The 7,068-nt window shown below is 34.2% G+C and overlaps 1 pseudogene; it reads right to left on the bottom strand.

Annotated features, from left to right (window-relative positions):
- Positions 1-6,375: 6,375 nt before the first annotated feature.
- LOC123249135 lies at positions 6,376-6,831 on the bottom strand (annotated as a pseudogene).
- Positions 6,832-7,068: the final 237 nt, after the last annotated feature.

Here is a 7,068-nt window from a genome sequence, read left to right as displayed (position 1 = left end):
GAAAGAAGGGGATAACTTACAGCAGCAGTTAGGGTGACAGGAGTAGGTGCTCCTCCCACCAACTGTAGCTAAGGAGATCATAGATAGATACACATCATCACCATCATTATACATCTATATCTCCTTTGTACCCCATATTCATATAACACTTCATAGCTTATCTTTTGTGGTTTTAGCCTGGACAGAGAAGTTTATAAATTTTTCCCTTTGGTTTTCTTTATTATTTTTCTGTTTAAAGCATTCATAAAACCTTAATGTCAGAGAGCTAGCTTCCTCTAGGAACTAGAACATTTTATCTTCAAATCTTGCTGAATCTTGTAACCTTGAAGATAAAGCTGAAGCTATTATTAAATATATTTAATTCACAACTATCTTGACTTATCACACAGTGGAGATGAATCTAGCATAAACATAGTATACCATTCAAAGAAAGGCTGAGATGACTTGTACTGGCAGACTTGGATGGGCTGATTCTTTGGGTTACTAATTCTAGGGAACTAACCAGGTAAGGTCCAAACCTAGAGCTCTTAAATCAGCAGGCTGAGATAATTATGATAAAGTAATTCAGATGCATCCAAAACCAAATTACATAGATAATACAGAACCTGAGTGTCAAAGAGAATCAGTGAGTCGACATTCAAAGAACACTGACCATCTCAAGCAACGTGCTCCTAACATACCTTTGATGAGTCACTTCTATTAGCTCTTTCCTTGTTGTTCCATCTCCCATCCATACCCTATGCCCAAAGAGCAGTAGCTAGACTTCCATTAGGCAGTATGACAAATAGATACAATGCATGAATGTATGAGCATGCATGTACATGTACTCACATGTATGTGTATATTGAGGTTCAGTTATTTTTTCAGTTATATCCATCTCTTATAACTACTTTCTGGGAGTGTTTCTTGGCCAAGAAACCAAGAAATGGTTTGCCATTTCCTTCTCTGACTTATTTTACAGACCGAGAAACTGAGATTTACCCAAAATCTCACAGTTAGCAAGTGTCTGAGATCAGATATGAACTCAGGTCTTCCCAAACACAGGCCTAGTACTCTATCTACTGTGCCATCTAGTGGCCCCATATAAACATATACACATACACCTATGTATGTGTATGCATGCATATACATGTCTGTATACACATGTGTATACACTTCAACTGTGTACACACTTCAAGAATTTAATTCTATCTATAGGGGCAAATTATCACTTGAAGATAGAATTTTTTTAAACAATGTATTAACTCCTTTTAATGTCATTTTAAAGTGGTACTTCGGGGGTTAGATTTCTAACTCCAAATTATATTCATTACCATTAATTACTGCTAAGTCTATCACATTCAACTAAATCTATAGTGTTCTCAGGGTAAAAATCTGGGTTAAATATCTCATGTATCAAAATGAAAAATTACCCTTTCAAAACTTTGTCCAAAATAACCTGAGACTTTGCCTACTTGCTGAAATGCTCATTTTTCCAAAATCACAAAACTTTTACATGTGAAAAGATCAAGACCAATTTAAATCATTCTTGTGTATTCAAAAATGAAGACAATAATTTAGAATCATGGTGTCAAATTCAAAATGTTTATTTTTTTCAGTTTCTAGCAAATAAATATTTACTAAGCTATGTAAATCTTTTTTCTCTTAAAAAACATTTTCAATCTGATTTCATATTCCTAAGCAAAGGGACTAAGGCTGTAAATATATATTTTTGAGGACTGCAAGCAGCTCTCTGTTACCCTGACCATGATCTTGACTTTTCCCACATCAGGAACAAATTTGTGTTTGACTTTACACTTGGTTTCTGACTTGTAGCAACTTTGAAAAATGTAAGCCTTTCAAAAACAGGTAAGCAATGCTCGGTAACATACATTTTAAAATCTTTATTCTCCTATATTTCAAAGTGCTTTATAAATTCATTTCTATAGGATTGTGTGTTGTAAATTTATTCAGTGTTTGTCATAAATACACTTAAATATACTCAAATACCCCATAAATTCTCTCTCTGTCTCTGTCTCTGTCTCTGTCTCTGTCTCTGTCTCTGTCTCTGTCTCTGTCTCTCTCTCTCTCTCTCCCTCTCTCTCTCTTTTTCTCCCTCACCCCCAACTTAGAACAACACAAAAGTATTCGATCTGAATTTAATTCACAAGCCTTCTAAATAATGCTGGAGTTTGGTTCATTTTCAGTATCTACCTTTTGGATCTTTCTCCATTTTTATCATTTTTTTACCATTTATTGATTTTCTGTTCAAATAAAAATATTTATAAGGTGCTATGTATTTTGTCTAGTGCTTCAACCTTTTAGTAAACCACATTTTAAATTAAAACTAAACTATTTAGTATATCATCCAAAGCCCATAATCATCTAGTGCCCTTGTCCTAATTCTTTCTATTTTTCTTTTATGTAGATTTTCATTATGCCCTCTCTCTGCCTCAGCTAAGTACATCTCCTAATCAGCCAAATATATATCTCTCTTCTGCTTATCACAACTCCTGGAACATAGTAAGAACTTAATAAATATTTGTTGACTTAACTTACAAGTTCCTTGCTTTTTTTTTTTATGTGGTTCTATCCACCTATAAGTTCCTCTGACTCCTATAAATCCCAGTCCAACAGTTTCATTGAGTTTGGAATATGAGGTACATTGCACAAAGATATATGCATAATAGCTTTTATTATAACATAATTCACTTGTTTTTGTTCCCAGTTGCTTCCCTTCTGGATTTTTTCCCTCTATTCAGGTTGATTAATAAACATATTGAAGTCAAGGATTGATTTTCTCCTATTTTAAGTCAAAATCAAGCAAGAAGTTTTTATAAAGGATAAAAAGGTCTGCCCTTATTGCTTAACTTTTCAGAAATCAATAGTGGTGCTGCATATACACACATATTTGGGTATCTGTGTAGGAGTAGTTTGTAGGAGTAGTTAGCATTTATAAAGAACTTTAAGGTTTGCAAAGATCTTTATATATGTTATCACATTCAATCCTCACAGTAACCTTACTTAATATTTTATCTGCTGGAAGCTAGCCAGCAGCTCCTGGGGTCTGGAAAGGTGTACGGTTTAGGTGAGAAAGAATGAAGCAGAAACTGGGAACCATCAGTCTAACACATTAGCTTATGACTGCTCCAAAAGGCCTTGAGCTTGTTGTTTATTTTATAAATGTTTTCCAAGAACAGTTTTTTCTACAAATTACATTTGAAATCAAAAGCTGTATTGACACTCAAGGTTAAAGAATTACATCACTGCTGGCATATAGTGTACAAATTTTTTCTCATGTAGATTATACCTGGACAAGACAGCATTCAAGGTTAGATTGAGTCTTTAAGATTGTGAGGTACAACTCAGTGTGGGAAGGTACTAAAGTGAGAATGGAATTTGCTTGGACCTGCCATGCAGTGTCCTTGGGACGTCTGAAGCAGAGAGAAAAAAGATACAAGCAACTTCTGCTATTTTCTGCTATTCTTGGTTGAGGAAAAGGGCTGTTAACTCATTAAATGCTGGTTTACTATAGAGTACTTAGGGATTTTCTATGGGACTTGAGGCTATCCTAAAAAATTAGATTATAATGCTTTCAATAATAAAAGGAGTTGATCAGAAAGGAGTCACAGAGAGGTGTCAAATTTTTAGATAATCCATTCATCCTATGGCCTGACTTTTCAGGCCAACAGAGTCAGCACAAGGCCTAGCCAGCTGTATTAACCTTGATGGGATCCATCCAGATAAAAGTCTCTATTAAAGACTCTATTTCTCTAAGTGGTTCCCGGCAATTTCCATGTTACAAATATGAGAATATGTAATCTTAGGGTGGAAGTTAATTTGCGTAGGATCACATTACTAATAAATGTCAAAGAAACTCAGTTCTTCTTGACTCCAAGGTCTATACACTATCTACTGTGTTATCTATCAATCTGTTATATAGATATGAATATAGATGATACAGATAGAATATATTCATCATACAGACACACACACACACCTGCTCCATTGAAATCTTCCTCCATTGTCTCATCATGGTTCAGAGATAGTCGCAGATCCTTAAGAGTAGTGGCAACAGGTCTCAGAAAGGTTTCTAACCACCCTATTTTTACCATCTGTCATGTGGTGAGGTGTTACAATGAAAATTATCACAAGATATTGAGTTTGGATGAGATTATCAGTTTGATAATTTAGCCAAAATCATAACCAATTAAGTGAAATAGGTCATTGGTTCTGTTGATGACAAAAGATCTCAGTGGTTTGGTTCAAGAATCTATATATATACACTTTTGTCAGCTCATTATTCAGCTCCTTCCTTAAACATCCTAAATCATAGCTAATTGGTAAATCATTCATTAGGATATGATCCATCAAATATTCACTCCTCCCTTATCCCCATGGAGTGGGCTGACATAAATAGGAAAAGAATTCTTCTCTCTTTCATTTATTAACCAAATTTTGTGAAAAAAGAATACATTCTCTGGGATTCTTAAGGAAAAAGAAAGTGCAAAAAGCAGTAAACTAGATAGATTCTCTGATACAAAACCCAGACACAGGAAAACACAGAAACTCTCACTGATCTTTATATAGAAATTAATGTGGTGTAGAAAAATAAATTTTCATACTTGCTCTGGGTGTTCACCTTTATCTCATTAAGCCAAGGCCTTATATTTGATGAATTAAAATATGCTAAATAAGGATTTAATGCAATTTCCTTAAAGTTCCAGGATAAATACAATGAATTGAGATAACTAGCAAACTAGGAGATAAAAAGTTTAGATAAATAGATAGAAAGATAGATAGACTAACAAATAACACAGAGCTTAGCTCATGATACATGTTTAATAAATGTTTGCAGATACACTCATACACACAAAGACATATGCAGACATTCTAATTAATCTAATGCCACATAGTAGCAAAATATTCTAATTTCAGAAAATGTGAAAAGTGAAGGAGGAAAATTTTGTGTTCAAACATCAAACATTAGTCATAATGTGGTCACAAATTATTCTATATTCAGTTGTATTTCTAGCAGTGTTTAGCAACATGTACCTTTTACAAACTGCCTTGGTAAGAAAATTCTTGAGAAAATTTTTTTAGGAACATCAAGAACAGAGGAAAATATTTAAAGCAATCAAGTGAATTTATAACTGAACATATAATTTGCCTCCACAAATACACACATATAAATTTAGAATATGTATACACATTCCCCAAAGACAAAATAAAAATAATTTCTAAAACTTTGGGGTTTTATTTACTTATACCGCCACAACAAAGCAGTATTAGTATATAGGTTGTCGAAATTGAGAGTAACCTCATTATACAGAACTGCTCATAATGGTATTTGTTAAATTGGGTTTCTCCATTTGTTAGTAGTTTTTGTTGTTTTTTTTCCCCAGTCACCTGCAGTTATTTAATGCAGCTACCAATAGTGCCAACATCCTGCCAAGGAGAAGCTTATGCCCTCGAAGAATATGGTTTAGTAAATTTAAAGGAAACCTACTTTGTTCTGAGAACATTCCTTTAGTCTACAATGCCTGAAATAAATTTGCTGCAATCAGTGTCTTCACTTTATGTGAAAGAGCTTCCTGCTCTGCAGAACAACTAAACCAAGGACATTGTGCTCCATCTTTAAGGATGAAATGCAGATTTCTCATTAAAAGGCAAGTCCTTTATTTCAAAAGGTTGAAGAGGATAGTTGTTTTAAAAAGAATTCATACTGTTTAACTAGAGGGCACTGAAAAAAAAGTCCGAACCATGAGTATTCTTTGGCTCTAGGCCAATAGCTTTTTAATTTGATTGTGAATTAGATACATTTTCCTTCTCCTTAAGTTTTTGCCTCTCACTATTTTTATTTTCCTAAGGTATGAAAATAACAATTGGTAGATAAATTAGTCTCAATAATTCTTGCTCTCTTAGTAAGAAAAAAGTTTACATATATACAGATACATACCTATATGTATATATATATTAACTATATGTATATATTTTTGTTGTATCAAGGAATGTTCATGGTGGCATACTCTTTTTTTTTTAAACCCTTACCTTAGAAGTCTTGGAGTCAATACTGTGTATAGACTCCAAGGCAGAAGAGTGGTAAGGGTAGGCAATGGGAGTCAAGTGACTTGCCCAGGGTCACACAGCTGGGAAGTGTCTGAGGCCAGATTTGAAGCCAGGAACTCCCATCTCTAGGCCTGGCTCTCAATCCACTGAGCTACCCAGCTGCCCCCACTGGCATATTCTTAATATATTGATTAGGAAAGAAATGTTATATGTTCCTGCAAAGTTTTATCCCTTCAGTATTGTCTGTATTTTTTATCCTAATAGTATTTAAATATATATATATATATATATACATATATATTTTTTTTTAAATAAACATATACACATTTACTTGTCTTCTGACTTGTTGAAGCAGTAAGTTAGATAACACATCCAAAAATAATGGCTGTCAAAGTGGCTAACCATACAGACTGGCACCACATTTATCAGAAGAGAATTCTCACTGGAGGTAGCTAATCTTGGCATTCTCACAAACCTTATAGTACTTTAGAAGAGCAAATTTAAGCTTCTACTTAAGATTATTCTTTTGGGGAGTGCCGTAAAACCTCTTTCTCTTCTTGGCACCAGCTCAAAGCATCAAAACAAAATGAAAGGTAGACTCTGAATATTGTAGTCATATAAAGTACACCCATCTCCCTGTTGCTTGCCCACCAAAATCAATCTTCATTGATAAGGAAGACCTTCCTTACCTTTTATCTTGGTCTTGACACTTTCTATAGTATCAGATGGTTTGCCCTCAAGGATGATCGTCTTCCTCTTTAAAGTCTTCACGAAAATCTACATTGTGACTATGGAGGAGAAAGGAAAAATAAAAGAAATAGTCAGAGGCCACAAGTGGGAAGCAGGGACACTCCTTGATAGAGCCCAAGGTGTGCACATGCTCCCTTTCTAGCCTAATAATATATTTTTTAAACTCACTTATTAGAAAAGGTTCTCAAAAGAGATTGGCTAATTTTTAAAAATATTATTTTCACCTCTATATTTCACTTCCTCAGGATAAGGAACTCAAGGGCAGCTATA

The sequence above is a fragment of the Gracilinanus agilis genome, chromosome 5, assembly GCF_016433145.1.
Source record: "Gracilinanus agilis isolate LMUSP501 chromosome 5, AgileGrace, whole genome shotgun sequence".
Lineage (NCBI taxonomy): Eukaryota > Metazoa > Chordata > Mammalia > Didelphimorphia > Didelphidae > Gracilinanus > Gracilinanus agilis.
The sequence above is the reverse complement of the archived record's forward strand: the minus strand, read 5'-3'. Positions and strand labels throughout refer to the sequence as shown.